General features: G+C 37.7%; 1 protein-coding gene across 2 annotated transcripts in view; it reads right to left on the reverse strand.

Annotated features, from left to right (window-relative positions):
* CDH12 (cadherin 12) overlaps positions 1-21188 on the reverse strand; it is a 791024-nt gene that overhangs the window by 209011 nt on the left and 560825 nt on the right. For both annotated transcript variants that reach the window (XM_064506878.1, XM_064506879.1), the window contains one exon: positions 16496-17264. The gene's annotated coding sequence lies outside the window, so the exon portion shown is untranslated. The remainder of the gene's footprint in view (positions 1-16495; positions 17265-21188) is intronic.

Genomic DNA, 21188 nt, shown 5'->3' on the forward strand with positions numbered 1-21188 from the left:
TCTGATTCACATTACTGAGACTTGAATTAGTCCTAAATACACAGAAGAAAATCCAGCTGGTAGTGCAGTTCTCATGTTCAGTTTACAATTGAAACAGAATTCTTATGAGTATCGGGCAAGTTACAATTAGCAAGAGGAATTCTCTGTAATTTATTTTGAAGCTAAGGTTATTCTAAGCAAGCAGGAGGAGAAGCAGGGAAAACTAAAGAGATACTATGAGTAATGAGAACCGTTATTAATACCAACACAGAGGAAAAAAAAGGATGGCTATTAGTGACAAGCATTATATACAACACCTCATTTCCAGTATCAGTAAACTATTTCTTTAAATGAATTTACAAAAATGAAGGTTTACAAAGAGTGTGGGGGATAAACAGATTTATGTCCAGAACATTATTTTTATGATAAGACTCCTTGAAAGAAGATAAGAGAAAGGTTCCTTGGAATAACAACTTCACATAATGAAATCAAACCAAGTTATGAAAGTTACTGCAGAAACACTACTATAGTACAGGGAGGGGGAGTCTTGACTTCACCTATACAAAGTTTTAGAGTATAAAAAGTCATCAACAACCTTCATACAGTGTTCAGAATAACTCTTCTCCTTCACTTTTGTACAGGCAAGAATAGTGCCTGCTTCTTCACGTGTACCAGAAGCCTAGTGCGTCTCAAAGAGAATAAGCACTGTAATTTTCTTGCTCTGCAAAACTGAATTAATGGCATCTCATGTCTGATTTGCCCTTGCCCATGAGGAACTGGAGGAAAAATGCAACTTGCCAAAGCAAAACTCCACTGAGAATTTCTGCTGGGTTGGCATTCGGTGGGATTAGTCTGTATTGTCTTCATCAGAGACCACTGGGTAGATCACTGCTTGAGCCTTGCTCTTAGGGTTTCTGTCCCCCTTCTATATTTTAATACAGGTTACATAAGAATGACATCACTACTGAACTCTAGTACAGAACACTAGGAAAAGTTTCTTCTTAGTGATCACATACTGCAGAAGTTCAAGTTAACTGACATATCTACACTGATCAACATAGTAGCACATTGCTCCATCACGGTTAGCACTATTTTGTTTTTCCCTGGAAACTGATATTTTAGGTTAAAAGCTGCATGCTGCCTTTATTAAACTCCATGCTTTCTGCAGCAATGTGCTGATGACTCAAGGTTATTAGGGGAAAAATTTCTCTACAGCACAATACACAAGACAAATCATCGTCATAGACAGGGAGTGCACACAGCGCACTGATACAAACAAGGAAGGGCTGCATCAGTTTCAAGCATCCATAGTTATAATTAGTTTCCTTATGCTTACGTTTTTTTCAAAGGAGTGATCATGACATTGATAAATATACTACAGTGTGAGATACGGTCCAGATATACTTCCAGGATGGCCCCTCCTATGTTTCAGAGACCTGATTCCCTGTTCTTTCCCCTTTAAAAAAGAGAATATCAGATCTTCATTCAGTACCACCAAAATCAATAGGACAGATCTTCCACTGGATCAAGATCTGATATTCTCTTTTTCAGTATAATGTAAAATCAAATAGCTGTTCTAAAGTCAGCAGAGCTGATAAAACTTAATTAAGGATCTGGCCCAGCAAATGTGTCATTGACGTCAGCAAGAATTGCACATAGCTTTTAGGGATGAGATATAAACAATGACAGATCTAGATATCTAGGCATATGACCTTTTATAATTTATTTTATTTACATGACAATAATTATTCCAGCCAAAACAGCAAAAAAATGCAGCTGTGACTCTCTCATACAGATCCTGTCAGTTTCTGATCCTAAGGAAACGAATAGCATTCTGGAATAACCTCACTGAGGTCATTTGACTTCCAGTGATATTTCTGAGACATGGCATTGCACATTTACTTGAGAGAAGACTCTACATGCTGCACGCAGTTTTAAGGTGCGCTTTCAAAATGCAAGTGCTAATATGACCTAGGTGGTCCTCATAATGAAAGTCTCGGAAGAAATGACAACTCGAATATGAGTAATAAAATGATGAGAGACCAAACCTTCACTTTGTAACAAATGATTTAAAGAAATACTGTCTTAATTACATGAGGTAGTCTAATTAAATGCTCTGCCTACTCTGTTTTCCCTCATTGGTCTGAGGTGAAAAACAGTCTTTTATTATAAAGGAAAATGTAAAATAGTTAAAATACATTGAATATAAGGTGTTTGATTTTGAAACTCAAGCTCTAACTTTGCAAAATTTTTGCCCACAAGTGGGGTAGTCTTATTTATGCACATGTACACATCACAGGAAGTGGTACAAAGGGGTGCTGTTTTAATACAACAAATAAAGAATGAGATATTACAGCTGGTTTATATGCAGCTGAGGTTCTACCAGTGTTTCAGCATGCATGGTGGAATAAAAGAAACATTATCTCCCCCTTTGATCTGAGGAGCCCAGGTTTTTCTGGTTCCAGAGCCTGAGCGAGCTCGGCAAAAGATGACCTAGTCATACAGATATCCCACAACCAGTCATCTGAATGATTATGGATTAGGCGTTTTTAGAATTTGCTCTCCTTATCATCCACAAATGTCAAGTCACTTTAAAAAAAAAATCATTGCTACTCAGCTTAGTTGTGCTTCCTGCATTAGCAAAGAATATGACGGGAAGTGAGCAAAAAAAATGTACTATTTCTAGTGCTAATTGCTTGCATACTTCTACTGTTATAACAGTGCCTGTGAACCCAAAAAATGAGAACCAGTTCTCAGACATAATCGTTATTATAACTTTGTGGCAACAGCTTCCACTTTCATGTAGTCAAGGGAACTAAAGAAAATAAGAGGGGAAATATTTCCTTCATTTACTGATAGACTAAAATATTTATGTTCAGAATCACTCATAATGAGCCCCTAGCAAAGATCCACAGTCCAACCACATGAAATTCAGCCACCATTCGCCTTTATAGAGTGACCATCAGCACCATTTCTCAGGGGCCAGACTCCCGGCACTAAGAAGTCCATTATGACCCCCAAAGCATTAACCTAGCCAGCATGCATTTCATCCTACACTGTCGTGTAAGAGGTACTTTACACAAAATAAGAAACATCGACCTTGAAAGAAAAGGAAAAAAAAAAAATTCACACACACAGACACCCCTCCAAACCCATTCAACAGCCCAGACCAAGATTTAGGCTCTGTCAAAATGATTTCTTATTCCATTTTACTGAAACAGTGCCATGCTTTATCACTTCTGAGTTCATGTCTCACAGCTCAGGCAGCCCACTCGAACTGGTAAGTTGTTTAGTTAAAGTATACATGTGCTATTCACGTTGTCAGGATGATTTAAAAGGAAAGAATGTTTTGCGGGTGAAATGCAGCTACACCTGCCACAGGAAGCCAAAATACAAAACATTAATGCACAGGTAATTAATTGCTGTGTGTCTCACTATGGTCTTTCTAGTCCCTATTTATAGAAATACTATAGTCAGACTCGTGGCACTGGTGACTCGGTGGTGGAGGTACCAGTTTTCAGTCTTTGAGGAGATTCTGCTGAAGCCTGTTACACAAGCATAAGTAAAATTGGTCAAGGTAATCTTAATTAAACCTAATACCTGTATTTTTATATCACTGCATATACATTTATAAGTACACTGCAATATAATTTGGAGAAATACCGAATTTGCCTTATAAGTGTAAAATGTGCAGTTGCTGAACACCTAAAAAAAATTGGTACTGTAAAAAAAGGTGCTTTCCAAGTCACCAAAGTCCTCAGTTTTCAACCATTAAAGTTTACACTTCATTACACCTGCTCAGAAGTAGCTGTATTTATTTATATATGTATTTATAGAGGTGGACTGAGTTGCTTAACTTCTCCGCTCCGGTCAGGGTGCTGCTTTAATACAACAGATCAAGTATTGCCATACTGGCATAGAGGTTTTTTTTTAAAGCACAAAACTCTCTATTAAAGTGCAAACCATATCTAAGAAGGGCTATTTGCTCAAATAGTGAGGAAATCAAAGGCTTTCTTGTTGTAATTTATAGATAAGAAAACCAGATCCAGATACTAGAAGTGCCCCTTAACTCTATTTAATTTTATTTTAATGTAATTGAAAAATCTTGTGAAGCCAATGTTGAAAGTTGAGCTCATTTTCCATTACACTGCCGTACAGTACCAAACTGCCTATACATTTCTTGTAAATTAGCAACAACATTATCAGACTACAATGAATTTAAACACTCTTCCATCCGTACTTTCTGAAATGTGAATAAATAAAAACTTGAAAGTAATGCAAATGAAGTCACCGACAAAAAATCCATAAAATTCAGAACTAGGCCAAAAGTGAATTCATTAGTGTTCAATATAATTCCATCTTCGGTTTTAGTGCTCACCTCCTTCTTTTGTTCTTGCTGCCAATTGATTACCTTTCAGTAAAGTTTACACATTACCATTAAATGTTAATAATGCATAAATATTAAACACACCGTTGTAAAGTTAGCAACACTATTAATATCCTCAATCTCTGTAAACAATATTAGATGTTACCAAGATCAGTATCAATCGTCAGAATCATAAAAATCCTGTCTTTCTGGAATTGATACCTATAAACAATGGATGAGGTACAACTAATATTTAACACAACCATCTCTCTCCCTATAGAACTGCCGAGAATGGGAAAGCCAGTGTTCAGAAAGAAAAGCAAACACTTTCTAAAATAAGATATTCCTATTAATATTTCAGTATTATCTAACCTCTTGTTTGTATGTGATATTTATAAAATGCTGTAACCACTTCAGGACATTGTATATTCTGAAGAGCTTAGTAATATTTTGTTCTCTAGTTTGTTCAAAAAGAAAAAAACAAAATCAAACCTCTGAAGCACGGATGGGCAGAAACGTCCCTGCCAGATTCCCCACCGCAGATCCCCGTCAGGCAGGGCATTGTTAAAAAAGCAGGCAAAGACTTAAATATGCATAGCTGCTCTATATTTTCAGTCCCACTAGGTGACAACTGCTAGTTAAAGTATACACGTGCAATAAGCTCTACATTCCCCCAAGTGTGCTAAATCATTGTGTTGGCTCAAATTTGTTTTTTAAGAGCTCTGTTGACTTCACAGCTGGTGAGTTGACACTTTCTATCACTCCACCACTTGGCAACAGATGCCTCTTACTTATGCACAGATGCTGAGTATCCACCCAACCCTAACATTAGCCTTGTGTTCTGAACTAATTGGGCCAACACAGTTGTAATTAAGATTAGAATAATTAGAAAACTAACAAGATTACTTTCACAATTAATCCTTATATTGTATCATTACACTTTCTTTTGGACTATTTTGTATATCTCTTATTTCTTTGTGACTTATAAATGCATCGGCCTTCTAAACAGTAGAATGTAAAATTATTTTTCAGATAGTAAGATTTTCAAGGTACTGGTGGATTCTGATTTTAAAGAGTTATGACGTGTGCTTTTCACTGACATCTTCTTTCATTCCATTTGCCCATTATATGAATTTTCTTAGAACAATCATGAAGGAAGAAAAATCATACACAAGAATTAAAGAAGGTTCTAAAAAGCAGAGTGTTAATGTACGTGGAGCCAGCGTATTGTGAAAGCTCTTTAATATGAGTTAATCTGACAAATCCTGTTTTAGTCTTTTGACTTGGTGTCTGTTTTAAAGTGATGGATGCTGGGGAGTAACTGTTTAGCAAAGAAATACAGCTGAGAAGAAAGGGAGAGTCTCTCTTAATTGGGGAGTTTGTCCTGATGAAATGGCAATAGCAGTACTTGCAAAGAATAGCATTTTAGAAAGCAGATCATTGAGATGATAGTAAACGTTTAGAAAATTGAACGGGATTAGGAAATGTCCATTCAAACCATGAGAAGTGTATCAGTCCCTCATTCAAAGCATGTGAGGGCTGGCTGAATATATACACATTTAAGGCTTTGAGCGACAAAACTAATTTTAAAAGATGCTCACTAATTACTTGCTAGTAATATGCAAAATTAATATGTTCATGTATGTTTATGCTCACAGAAATGCCTTTTTTTTTTTGTCTCAGATACATTTACTAATATATTCACAGAGCATGAACTCTCATACCTGCCACTAAAAAATCACCACTAGTTATATTGTCATTCTTTGGCATTAGAGAGAGAACAAAAGAGAATAAATACCATAGCTGTACAGGAATATTAATGAGAGGCATAATTTAGCAAATCTATGTCCTGTTTACAGAAAGTACAGTGTGAATTACAATCACACGGTGAACTACGTGGTCTTGCATGTTTTCTTTGGCAATCTAGATAACCTGCCCAGCTTTTGGCACAGAAAGTCTGGTATTTAGAGTGAGAGACCACCTCTAGAGGTATGAATCTTATTGAGTATGGTATGTTTAAGAAATAACCAATAAATAATCAATAGTCACAACTGTGTGTTAGAAAAAAATAACAAAAATTAAATACATGATTCCTGTAACTGTAAGAAAGTATATCCAGTTACGAGCTGTGGGGAGAAGCTATTGCAGATAAAGTCTCTTGAACTAAACCTTTATGTTTGCTAGTCTACTCCAGGTGTTTAAAACGTACTATCAGCACAGGTATCTTAACCTGTGTTAAAGGGTATTGCAGGAATATTTTATTCAGCGAAAGCAAAGAAACATGAATAGAGCAGGAGAAGCGGTTCAGAAACGGGTCCAAAGGAGAAGTGTTAAATGGCAGCAGCCTGCAGCAGCACAGCCTGCCCTGAGACAGCAGCAGTTCAGGTCCCCAGAGGCAGGAGCAGGAAAGAAGCCTATAATTATGGGCTGCCACTGTTAGGGAAAATAAATATGCTGCTTCCATATCCAAGAACAAATACAGCCTCCACCCTGCTCCCCCTGCCAACGCCAATCCCTTAATCCAAAACTACAGAGGCTTCTGCTTCTGGCTATGATGAGCCCCAGTCCACTATCAGACACCGGGACAACTTGTGACCACTAGCCAAGTTCACGTAAAAGCCTGAGTTGCGTGTTGGCAAGAGGGTGACTCACGATTTCCTCAGACACTGGAAAAGGAGCAGGGTGATAAGGTGTTGCGGAGGGTGACACAACTCCCAGGAGCAGTTGTATATACCAGCCAGCAAGGGGAGAGCAGGAAAGTCAGAGGAAAACGAGCTTGATGTTGGGCTGCCGTGGCACTTGCCAAACACTGGGAAGAGCAGCCTGCGCCTGGGCAGCGTGGGGGGGAAGGAGGCAAGCCAAGGCAGCCACCAAGCAGTGAAGGCACAGCAGCAGGGAACAGAGATCACGGCCGTGCTGATAAACTTCTCTCTGATGAGGGGGCAAAAAGCTGAAGCGAGCGCTGATGGGCATCGCCACGTCAGAGGGGCCTCCCCTGCGCTTAGGTGGTCACAGCCCTTTCACTCACCACTGTATTGCGTCTCTTGGGGCTTAACGACTACTCAAGGAGCAATTTTTTCATTACACATTTCCAGGGCTGTGAACGGCACCTCGTCCCTGGACACAGCAGCACAGAAGAAATGAGGGAGACAACGGTTGTGAGACTTTTGCTTTGTTTAGATGAAGTCTGTGAAAATTCAGAGGTCTCAGGAGCACTTATCAAACCGGCCCATTTAGCGAGATTTTCTTAGCTAGATTTTGTTATTCTATCAATCATTGTGTTATTCAGTGTATCTCACAGCTGTGCCCTGATCCAGCTCCTGCTGAAGTCGGAGAAGGCTGAACTGATTCTTCATCCAGATTTGACTGATTTCAATTACTTTTTGCATTTTCAGTAATACAGACTTTGTCAGTTACTTCTGTTGCTGTAGCGTTGCCTGACTGTGAGGCCGCACGCTAAACAGGCTCGATAACTTCTTTCCATGCTGGTGAACATGAAACCCACCAGAAAAAAATGAAAGCTGGATTACAGCTTTGGACACCAACCTCACTGCAACAGAGCTGCTTTCAAGATATCTTCCAAAAAAGCATAGTGTATGGTCTCAAAGAGGACGAATGAGATTATTTGATTATAAATCTCTTGCCAGGGGTTATCAAGTAACATTTCGTTTCATGGAGAGCTTGAGAGTATTTACAATTTTAGAATATCAAACTCCAACACACATGATTATATTCTCATATAGAATGATAAAGTCATGTATCAAGTGATTATTTGGAATTAGTTTCCATTCCTGTATTTATATTTTAGCTTGCTGAGCTATACATTTCTGCATAATAAAGAAAAAAAGTATTAATATTTTCACCTGTATTCCTAATTATTGTCAAAATAAAAATAAAGGTTTAACAATATTTCAAAAGTCACTACAGAAAAAAAAGTAGTAATGGAAAAGCCTAGTGCCTCATTAGACATTTGGAAAGGAAACTGGAAACTAGGACAATAATTCTGATTATTACTTCTTTCCTTTTTGACAGGAGATATTTCTCTATTTCCTTGCATTATGTTTTTCCTTATATCCCAGCCACAACATTTATCTTGGTGTTATGGCTCTCTCTGCCTTTTCAAATGTTTGCCTTCAGGGGTACTGATGCTACTAAAAGACATTATATTTTGTAAATCCGCATTAAAAATCACTTCTTTCTCCTGACAAGCTATTTAAAACATCACATTTAGGCCATATGAATTGCACTTTTAAAAATATATCTATATATCTCATGAAACCTAGACCCATCTGACCCAAGTTTGTTTCTTTGCAAGAACTGCGATTTCAAGTTGGGGACATTATTGCTAAAGAGCTCCAAAGCAGATATTTTCCGATACAATGACTATTGTTCACCTTATCAGAAAATTTAGAAGAATGACTCCTAAAATGGACCACTTAGCTACAGACATCAGCGATATCAGATCATTATTCTTCAAAAGCATAATGGGAAAATGAAGGGGCAGGAAAGCCATATAACACCAATGGCTATAACCTGCAAGAGTTATATATTTTATAGTTTTAGATAGGATAAAAAAACCTCTAGTTCTATTTTATTAATTAATCATTTTACACACATGCTGCACAAGTACATACACACAAGTCAGAAGGAGAAAGTCAAATAATGATACATGCTAAAGGGTGCTTTGAAGTTGTAATTAACTATTTCTCTACCATACTATCTGTCCAAAGAAAACCTAAAAAACACTTGGTAGAAAGAAGAATGTCTCATGCATCTGAATACTCTGTTCAAAAATTTTTAGATAGGTAAGTGTTCTACGTCATACAACCTGCACTGATAGAAATAATTAGAGCAAGCCACGCAGTAACCAGCTCTGCCTGTTATTTGTCAATGAGGAAGACTTGCATTAAAAGCTGGATTTATTAAATCTCAGATCTTGATTAAAATTATCATCTCTCACTAGCTTCCCAAACAACACGAACCCAATCGTGACAGAACACATATATATATACATGTACACAAACACACACACACACAAATAGTTTTATATTAAATTTATATTCAAGAAAAAATTAGGCACAGCACTCTGCCACTTCTACCTGAGCTGGCACCCCTGGGCATATGATTACAGAAAGGGCTATACAGCCACTAGGCCATGAGAAACAAATGGCAATTCTGGTTGTTCAGCACCCCCCTCCCACTTCCCTCACAGAACTGTAACAGCAAAATTTAGAAGGATAGTTAAGTGCATAAGTTTACTATTTAAAATATTCATGCTCATTGATCACAAATAGAGCAAAAAAAAAGTCATACAGTTATTACAGAAAAAGTGAGTTGATTAAAAAAGGTGACCTTGAGAAAGCATTTGCAGAAAGTGTCCATTGTTTGTTAGATGCTAATGCCCAAGGGAGTTCCAGATGGATTAAAAAAAAAAAAAAAAAGACTCCAAAAAGTTTAAATAATAAGCTTATAAAATGTTTCTGCACTTTTTTTTTTTTTTTAAACTTTACCTATTAAAAAAGTTCAGATGCTTTTTCTGATGGCTACACTCTAGTCTCCCATACATAATACTTCATTTACACTCAACCTACGATTACTCATGTCATGTGCTGGTGGAACTCAAATGTGTCCTTGATCAATACTTTTGGGCTGTCAGGGTTAGAGAGAGTGACAAGTAACTGCTATATGCTGCATTTGATAGTTAATTCAGAGTGGCATTCAAGTCTATTGATGGACTTCAAATTGGTTGCTTACACGTCCTGTGTGCTGGCCAAAGAAGAATACATATAACATGTTTCACATAACAATAAAAAGTTTTGGGGGCTGGGGAAACAGGGAAAAATGCAGGAGAAAGTGATGGTGCCCGAAAATTTAAACCTATTTATGTGCTGTGAGCACTGAAAAATGAGATGCAAGTGTTCAGCCTGAATGCGTATAGGAAGGTTTGAAAGCTGAAAAAACCCGTCCTCAGATTTGTAATATACTATTCTCAGAAAGCCTGGCAGACATGTGGGAACAAACAGAAAACCATCAGAGATAAGTAACATTTCTCATATAATATTTTAATTAGCAGGCTTAGTTGAGTGTTTTCCTTATCAGCACTTACCTTCTCAACATCAGCTCTTATTTCTGCATTTATTATGACCCATGTACTCTTTCACATAGAAGCCAGGCCTATCAGATTTTCTCTCTCTTTTTATTTTGATGTGTGTGTTTCTTCAAGCAGCCAGTTCAGAAATGGAAGGGCCAAATTACCAAAATAAGATATATTTTATAAAAAAGAAAACTGTCCAAGTCTTATTGGCTAGGATGTCAGAGGAAAAGAAAAAAAGAAAAGAAAAAAACTATTTAAGTTTTAAAACTATTTAAACTGTTTAAAGATGAGAATATGAAACAGCTGCATCTTCAGAGGATTACTCATCACATAATGATAAAGAAAGAGGGATGTTAATTAAAGGGCACAGGCCATTTTTTTTCTACGTATCAATGTGAATCATGAGTTCTGTTACATCAGCTTAGAGTTACAGTGAGATAGATCTACACTAGATAGGTTCACTCCTTGCCCTAAAATATCAATTTTACCCAGGAAAGGAATAAGCAGTATTATTTGCTACAGTGAATGCGATGAATTCATATTTCATTTACCAAGGTAAACAGATATAGTTAAATATTTAAAATTATGGTAACAAGTACCAGGATTATTATTAATATTTTAGGGATAAATGAAAAACCTGTTAACAAGTGAAGATGCAGGTTTCCTAAATGGAAATGAAATGGCTTTTAATTTTGTTGTATAAATAATACTCCTGAGTTCAATGACTGAAATACTACTTGAACTTACAGAGTTTTTACAGTAAGGCTTTTGGAACTCAATTTGAGTGAAATCAGATTCTGCAGAATGGCTTCGTCATAAAACCTGTGACAAAAGCATTGAGTAAAAGGCTGCTCAGGCTCTTTCAAGGCAATGGAAACCTAGTCAAGAAATACTAGTTCTTAGCTTTTCTTCACGCTACAAGTATTGTTAGAAAACTGTCATTAAATTGGACTATCTGGTACATCTGTTCCATTTACCAATATTCTTTTTGTTTCTTTTGTTTTCTTAAATGAGAAAAGAGAACTGTGGGATGGACCCAATTTTTTTAGATTACATACTATATTATAGATATTGAACTATATATAAAAGAGATATATGAAACTGTGTAACAGGCACAGATAGAACCAGTATGTCTGAAGACTGAAATGCCAAGAGATTCTTTTTAGTAAATGTAGTCTGAGGGCAATGGTCCAGGGGGACCATCACCAGTTCAAACCAAGCCCTGTGGGTAGTGGCTAAAGCATATACACAAACCAAAATCTTTATGAAATGACTAGATGGTCACAGAGAAGTGTTTGGCAAATGTGTGTCTGCAATTACAGTTATGTTTAGCACTTGTTGGCAGCCTTAAGAGAACAAAGTCCAAGAAACTAATGCTTATAGACTCTAAATGACTTAGCTCAAAAAGCTGGCTTTTGAGAGTACTGTTGATCAAGAAAGGTCAAAAGGTTTGACTTGTGTCTCTATGTCTTTTTTCTGGAAAAAGAGTAGGTTTGCATCCCTATTTACTGAAAAAAAAAAAAAGAATTTAAAACATTTTTTATCCAAGTCAGTCACAACTGTATGCTTGGTGTGCTGGACGTAGTATTAATGCACTCACTGAGTAGATACATGCATGAAGAGAGTCATAAACCTGATCTAAATTTGGAAAGAAAAAACACACACCAGAGCCATTTAACTGACTACTTCTCATCATCTGCTTTGGAGACTCTTCCAAGTATACTGTTCTCTAAAAGTTGAAGTACAGCATAATTCAAGTGCCTAAGTATGTAACTTTTAAAGTTTAAGTGGGAGACAAGTACATTATTTTGAGTTTGGTGCTTAGATACTTTGCTGTTTTGAGTCTCAGACCTGAGAGTTTGCTATGGATGCTCCCAAAAAGTTTTTCAGTCCGAGCTCAGGTTACAGGTCCCATGTACAGAGAGAAACTCCAGAATCCACATGCCCAAAATCATGCTCTCCAGGACACCAGACAGTAAACATGGCTAACATTATACATACATCAACCAATGCACTCATTGCCTTTAAAAATATTGACAGCTGAGACACCTGTGGAAGAGCGATGATGCTCCAGTGCCAGAACTGTCTGTCATACTTCAATGAGTCTGAGCATAAAGTTGGAAGACCCTCTTGACCCTCCAGAAAAAAGGAAAGTGCTGCATTTGACAGAAATTGGACCACAGCTGCTCCTAAAGTAATCTGACCAGGTATGATGATGTAATATTTTAGCTTCCATCTGGTTGGGTGAAAAAGCTGCTTCATTAAACAATCTACTTCAGTATTAGCACCGTAAAAACTATGCCCCTGATTTATGCTTAATACCAAGTCTGGTAATAAATATGGCCATGCAGATTTGCATTTTACTGTGATACAAAAGTTATCTACATGAAAGAATTTTTCTTCCCAAACTACCAGGCTTGAAGGTTCAACCAGAAAGCTGACCAAAGTCTTCTCCCTCTCAAAACTCCACTGAAACCTCCAACCTTTGCTACTTCACTATAAAATAATTGCCTCAAAAATTATTCTTTCAGTGACACATGCCAAACCCAATGCCTTGAATGTATTACGTCTCTGCAAAACAGGTGGAGTGTAGGGAAAGCTTTTATTAAAACAAAACAAGATACAGATTTGAAGCTACTCATTCAACCATATTAAAGAACGCTTTTGTCATGTTCCCTAAGCTGTGAGATGACTATCTGCTCACGGTACATGCAGAAAATGAAAAGAAAGAAAGAGGGAGAATGCTATGAGGAACAGAATGAAAAGAAACACAAATCATTAGGAAGAGAAAGATATTTTAATAAAAGGAAACTGCTACTCGGCGGTACAAGAATAAGTACCCAGGAAACAGACTATGGAAATAGCAGGAGTTGCAGAGAGAGCAAGAGTCTGGTGGGACTCAATGGTCTTGCTAGGAAAGATGATGCTAGTTCTCCAAGGCATGTTAATAAAACACAGCTTGAAAAGCTTCCTTTCCTGTGAAGCAAATTTCCAAAGAGCTGTGAGAAAGGCAATCGAGGGAACTCAGTAACCCCTGAAGCTTATTCTCTCTCTCTTTTTCCTATCCTTCTGAAATGACATAATATATCCCCTTACCTTGCGCTATCTGGATTATTAACTGCATTTGTTAACAGTTGCTTTCTTTTTCATAGATCATCATCACCGTTTTAGCAGGGCTATTCCTTCTTACTCTGTGGTTGGTTTTATGATGTTAGCTTGAAGAGAGCTCCCTTTGCTTTACTCCCTCAATTTATTAAATTCCCTTAAAAAACTTCTAAAATATTAAAGCAATAGTATCAAACACTAATTTTCAGTGGAGCTGGGCCAGATAGCAATCCTAACCTTCTGTCAGTAATAAGGATTCTCAGCTTGAGGCAAAAATTTTAACACTGATCTTATTCAAAGAACTAGAAATATCTGAAATAAAGCTGAACTCTGCATACAGATTTATATTTAACGCTATTTGCCATGGCCCTAAGAGTCAAAACAAAGGTACAAGGGAGAGGGGAACGAGCCTATGTTGATATCTCTGCCACTGCTCTCCTGTGTGATGTTTGCCAAGTCTGAAAAGATTCAGTGAGTCAGATGCCCCAAATTATTTGTTTAATGAGGAATGATATTCCTCATATTGCAGAGGGCACTTTTGGATGGTCACTACCTATGAAGTAGTCCGCAATCCTCCAGTGGAAGAGATCAGAAAAAATAGTCTATTTTGTCAAGACATGAGGAAAACCAGCATTTCTGAGTGTTTGGTGAGCTGTCATCTCCTGCAGTCTCTGAGGCTAGCATATTAGAAACTAAGTGCTCTTCAGAGCAGACAGAACATCTGATCTTTTAAAAAAATAATAGAGATGTAAGTGCATTTGTAAGATTTGTTTAGAAACGCACAGCCACAATGCCATGAAAGCTGATTTGTTTGTTTTTTACTTACAGCAACAGCCTTGTGAGACAAAAGGGAAACAGAGCCATCACGCCAGTGTTTATAGTCAGTCCTTGTGAAACACAAGGAGGGAAGTTGTTGCTATTTGTATGTAACCTGTAAGCCTGCAACTGCACAGGAATTGTTTATGCTAGAAATCCTTCCAGGCAGAGCGTTAGGCTATTGTCTTGATTTTTTTTTTTTTTGGATGAATATTCTGATGTATATTAATGAATACTAATTATGCTGAGAAACCACTGTTTATTCACGAAAGGAGAATCAGTGAAGACAGGTATAATAGCAACTGATTTGTGCATTCAAATCCTTCTACCCCAGTCAAGACTTGCACCTCTGGGTAGAAACAGCACAAAACTTAGCAAACGTCCTACCAGTGCAACACGAAAAAAGTGAGTCAATACATTACACCAAGGTGAGAATCAGTGCCTGTGACTACTTCCAGAAGCAACTTCCTTTCCAAGAATGGTGACGTACTGAGCAACCACTATAAAAGAACTACTTCATCCAAAATCATCTCCTTTTCAAAAAAGAGAATATACTAACAGGTAGTTAAAATTGCCAATATTCTTAGTACTTTCCCCAAAACTTCAGGTCAGTTCTCATATGTTTGTGCTTTTGTGAGAAAGAGAACTTGGCATTTCTCACTGGAAAAACTAACTGAAAAAATAACAAACCTGCAGTTAACCAACATTTCTCTGAGCTGTTTTCTTTTTTTTGGGGGGGGGGGGGTGGCGACACAACACTACATAAAAAGTCCACATTGAGTAACTGAGCTTTTAATGTAAGATACAGTGCTATGAATTATAATAACAGCATTAGATGATAACAAAGGATATACATATTTAATACCAGATGAACTGAAGTTGATATCAGTTAACAGTACTGGCTGAAAAAAGAAAACAGTGCAATTAATTCACACTTTTATAAATTGCCTAGGAGTTATACATCTGATTAAGAGAGCAAGATTTGAAATCAATTAACTCTCCATTGATCTCACAGGACTTTCTCCACATTATGACAGATTTTTAAACACAACCTGTAAATTTTGCGAGTAGCAGGAAGAGCACTGACATGTTCCATGCAACAGATCTTACTTCGGTCCCTCACGGTATTAAAAAGTTTCGGCAGTTTATTAGCTCATTAATTATGTCCCCTGATAGCATGAATATTTAGTGTTGACTTGACTGACACTATCAAATTCAGTTCACTTTAGGCATTTTAGGGTAGATTTGCCACAGATACAATGGGTCATCTAACTAACTTCAGGCAGTGTAAGTATCTCTGACTTTTTCTTATTCATCATTTAATTTTTCAAGACAGCCTCTCTCATCTACTCTTTTTTGTTTTCTGAAACATCTTCGATCATCAGTCCCTTTCTTTTGATATGCCATATTACCCCTTGAAAAATGCACCCTCTTCCTTCTAACCAAAACTACTCTCCCCCCCCCACCCCCCCAGCAATTACCAATCTAATTTTCTGACCACTCTTATGGAAGCAGCAGCCTGACTCACGCTTAACCCGTGACAGAACTGCTAATCCTGCAAAAGGAACTATTCAAAACCACATCAGCTGCTTGGTATAAAACTGCACACAGAAGTCACAGCTCTCAGTCTGACGGTAACCTGGAAAGCTGCATGCATAAGAGTCAGCCCGCAAAAATCCCTTTCTGCATCAGTTACATGTCATGGAACTTTGAAGCCTTTTGTCTCCGAGTTTCTACTTGCAAATGAACAAAGCTCCTTATTCAGAATTAAGTTTTACCATCATGTGCTTTTGCTTTCCAGTTACGGTGCTTCCTCAAATAAATACAGCAAGCACAGAGGGGGAAAGCGTGCTTGCCTTGCCTCCTCCCCTCACGCCTGCACATCTCTTCCCCCCCCCCCCGCCACGATTCGGGGAGCCACCGTATCAGAAACAGCTGCAGCCCTTCTCAAGAACCTGCTTAAAATCTCGGTCTCTGCAGGCAGGAGTTGCGTGCCGGGACGCTCGGCTTTGCGGAGCCCTCTCCTGCCCGCCGCGCGGACTCCTTGCTGCAGTGCAGGCTGCCAGTTCACTCGCTCAGAACTTTCAATGCAGAAATCCAGCGTGATGCAGTCCGCCGGCGAAAGCAGCACTTACCTTAATTGAAATCTTTTCACTGGTGCAGCTGGAGCATCAGTCAAATCAACAGTGATCTGGGGGCAATCTAAGTTTCAATCAGCGCCCTCCGGGTAGCTGCATGCTGTGCTGCCTTTTTTTGTTTATTTGTTTGTTTATGTTGAACTCTTCACTGTCTAAAGGAGAGAGAGAAAGATAAGCTGAAATCCTCCGAGGTTCCCGGGGAGCGAGAGAAGGAGCACCCAAGCAATGCTTCTGAGCACGAGATCCTCAGCAAATGCGCTCCGGTCTGGAAGATCGCGTAACCGCTGTGATAGGCTGTTGTCATGTCCCCTGAGCCGCGAGATGATCATTGACCTGATTAGCTGTGAGCACTCCCTACACACAGCGAGAGCACGGAGAGGATTGGCGGGGCGCGAGGGGATTGGGAAAGGCACCAGGGCCGCTTGGGAATCTTCATTCTTCCACACTGATGGATGTGCTGCAGCTAAGGCTGTAATTTGTGAGGAGGTTAGGCACAACGTTAACCATCTGAGGACTTAAACAAATGTGCTTCTGCATGCTGTTTCTCAAGGTGCACCAGCGCTCAACACAGGGTAGAGCTGAACAATTAGAGGCTGATGTAGCTGTTTCGTAATAGAAGCCTCACAGTATGAGATGTTCTGTAAGCTGAGAGATAAAGTGGATGCGTACATATGCCTCTGACCCTGGGGACAACAGAAGTTAATGGGCAGAATAAGTGGAATTAGTCTGGTGGGCTCATGTTAGCCCCCAGATGGCAATCAATCACCTGGAAAAAAAAAAAGAAGAAAAAAACAGACAGACTAGAATTATTAAACAAATATATTTGATAATCTAAAGAAAACGTAGGCAAAGAATGTCACATCGTTACTGAAAGGGCTCCTCAAAGTAGAGATAAAAATCACTAGCAAAGCACACAGATACAAGTTTTCTTTTACTCTTGCAGTAGAACAAGGAAAAAACCCAAAGAATCCATTTAAAGGGCCTAATTTGCCTTTCACTTCCATTGAAATAAATAAATCTATTTAAGATGACAACTTACATTCAAAAAAGCAGAGTGAAAGAAGAATGAGGTCTATCTGTTGCACATTTTTGGTTCTAGGAAACTGTTCTTAGTAAAACTAATTATAGAAATTCGTCTTTTGTATTCTAAGTATTCAGACTGACGTAGTCAAATCAGTCCAGCCAAAGTACCTCAACTTTTATCACTATCCTCATCTGCTATTTGCCTGTTTCATGGTCATCAGACAGCTGACTCATTCTCCATTCAGATTTATCCATGGACGTACCAGTTTCTGATTAAGAGAGAAGTTCACAAGGTAACATATTTGCTAATGATGGTCTGATGCACCAACAGCAAATGGAAACAATTTTATTGTGATAGCAACTAAGGGAGAAGGTTCGGAAGCTGTATTATTAGTGTCAGTTCTCCAAAAATTGCTAGTTGAGCTCTATGAATGCTGAAACAAAGACAGTCATAAACATATACTGAAATTCTTAATTGCATTTACTTAGAGTCCATTGGTGTCCATTTTTCAGCTAAATTAGTATCATTGTATTTTAGTAGGATGAGTAGTCAACAAAGCAATTTCTAAGTTGTTAAATGACAGGGGAAATAAATTGCTTACTTATTTTTTTGCTGGCATGCACACCAGAAAACTAACCATTACAGAAAAAACAGTATCATGTGGCTTGCATCATCAGAATTACAGAAAAGTTGGAATCTCAAATTTCACTTAGCAAGCCACAGAAGATGCAATTCTTTCTCCCTCTAACTACAGCTATCTGAGAAACGGGCATTACAGTTAAGCTAAGTTTCCTCTGTTCCCTCTACTGTCAGTGGGAAGAGCCCAAACAGCTTTTCCCTAACAGCGGTAGCTAATAATTTTCATGATCCTTCTCTGGAATTGGAAGTGCGTCTCTCTTCCCACTGCTCAAAGGACTCTTCACGTGTAAAATCTAGATAGTAAGACTGTCTTTGGCAATCTTTCATATTCAGATAGCAACCTTTTTAGAACATAGTTTATCTTTTAATATGACTTACAGAGTGCCTATCACACAGGGATTCCCCTTTTGGCTGGGACTAATAATAACAAAATAATAATTAATCAAAGAAGAAGGCTTTTACACACTAATGTAAAATGTAAACACATTCTTGAGCTTGACTAAATGGGTTTCATGGGCCAAGACTGAGGTGATTTGCGGCTACAAGCCCTCACTGAAAAAGAGATTGCTTTCCTAGACCGTAAATTTGTACCACAGAATGGGCAGCAAGTCATCCCAACACTTCTGATCTTACTTGTTCTGACATGACAGCCCTTACGGAACAGGTAATCCACAGACACGCGCTGTATTATTTATGATTTCAAATACAATCAAAGAAATCAAATATGAAAGAGACCTTATTAAGAACATCTAGACAATTTCTTTGCCATTGTGGAAAACTTCCTATTTCAGGTTTATTAATGTTTTGATTAGTTCAGTCCCAGTTCTCACCAGCCATGGAATTTCCAGCACTTTTCTTAAAATACTCTTCTGCAATTTAATAGATCTCCATGTCAGGAACGTTTTTCCTCTTATTACCCTTTTTTCAAACCCCATCCCGTTTTATACTAAAAATTCCAGTCCTATAATATTAATTGTTTTTCTCCATACTTACTGTTCTGTTTGTCTTTTTTGTGTTTAAAAGTCAACTTTCATTAGAATAGTACATAACTGAATTATCTTAATTGTTTCTTACTGAAAGTAAAGGTCTGAAAAAGAAAACAGCTGATCCAGAAAGGGAGTGAACCATAAAGTGACAAAATTTGCAGTGACAACATGATTTAAGTTTGTGCAGAACCCACTGAGACTTACTGTTCACTTGGACAATTGGACAAGACACTGGCATTTTAAATTCAGTGTTGACAAGAGGAAGCAATAATTTGAATCAGTCGTAAATCCTGCTGAAATCTAAATAAAAGAATGGAGGTTGGTTGACCTGGGTCCTATTACCAATCCTAAATATAACTTGCAGTTTTGCATTCAGCTCTGATTAGTCATCTAAATAAACAGACTAAGAATGTTCAGAGAGGGGAGCAAAAATGATCAGAATAGTAGTATATCTTTAGTAGGAGCTAATACTAATTATTCAGATAAGAAAAATTAGGCACCCTTGTTGAATCATCATTCTAATACAAAGAGGGCACTACATTAAACCAGTTGACAAAATATAAAAGAGAAAAAGGAATACTCTCCTATGCAATCGATAATCAACTTTTTTTAATTCAGTGCTACAAGCTATGACTGAAAGAATTAAAAAATAGGTACATGCAAGAAAATTTTAAAGTCATAATAGGATTTAAAGTGCATGCACAACATAATTTTATTTGTTTCAGGACAGTTCATCAATAAGAAGTAAAAATGTTATGTCATGGACAGGTCAGGATAATAATTTTTGGGAAAAAATATCCTCTACCAAATAATATCCCTTGCTATTAAAGTTTACAACACCTTTACAATATCATTGCATAAGCCATGGTATTTTCATTGTCAAATGCTATCAGATATTTATGTCTCATTTAAAAAATAACTTAGATGTTTTGGGGCATATTTTAACAAAGGAGTAGCGTTTTTTTAAAAAAAATGTATTTCCCACATTGGACATTTGAGTAGACTAAATGCCAAAATAAGCAAAATCCAAAAGCAGCAGACTATACTAATATAAGGTTTCTTTATCTTCTTGTAAACATTTTCAGTTCAGAGACACAAACTACTGCAGCATAATACCTCACCATGCATTAATTTAGATTTAGCAATGCCCTTCCATGTCCTTTTAGTCTGCAAAAAAATGAAGGAATCACCTATACGCTAATATTTTTCAGCTGGCCAAAATAACACATTCAGTCAGTTGCCTCAACCCTGCTGATGCTCAGGAACTCACTGTGATATACCACACAGCTATGATAACTCAGTCATGTCTAGATCCATAGCTTCAATGCACAGCTTTCTCCTCTTTTGACAGCTGAAAAGATCTTATAGTATAAAAAAGACATCATGCTGCACAAGACCCACTGAGAGTCTCAAGTTGCCCAACAATTTCTTCACCTATTTAATAAGTAAATAAAAAAAGAAGTATTATCTGCCTCATTTTGTCTGGAAAAAGCATAACTAGAAATCAGAAGTGGGAGTATTCTAGGATAACAGCAAAATCAGCAGAATAAAAGATTTCAGAGAAGAACCAGAGTAGAACTATCATTATCCTTCATCTCTCCAGAGAAAAGCACACAAATAATAAATCACTTAAAGATATTAAAAATGCTTTAAAGTGAACTATTTGCATTTCCACAAACATCACATTTTTGGCACCCATTATTTTCCACAGCAGCCAGGGACAACCAGACTAGATAGCTCTCAACAGCACCTGCAAATGGCCCAGCATTTTAGCAATAAAAAGCTCAGTCTCATCCCCATTAATTTCAAAAGCACAAGCTGAGCAGATTCAAACTCCAAATTCTCATCTGGCTTACATCAGCATAGATGTGTTGATTTAAGTGACATTGCACAGCAGATTTATATATTAGTGAGCTCTGGGGCAAAAGCCATACAACTTGTCATCAATGAATACTAGATATTCTACTGCATCCCAGAGATCAGCATTCCCACAATACCTCCCAATATTTCTCTTTTTGGTATGGCTCATTTCACAGACTTT

This window comes from Dromaius novaehollandiae, chromosome 2 (genome assembly GCF_036370855.1).
Source record: "Dromaius novaehollandiae isolate bDroNov1 chromosome 2, bDroNov1.hap1, whole genome shotgun sequence".
Taxonomy (NCBI): domain Eukaryota; kingdom Metazoa; phylum Chordata; class Aves; order Casuariiformes; family Dromaiidae; genus Dromaius; species Dromaius novaehollandiae.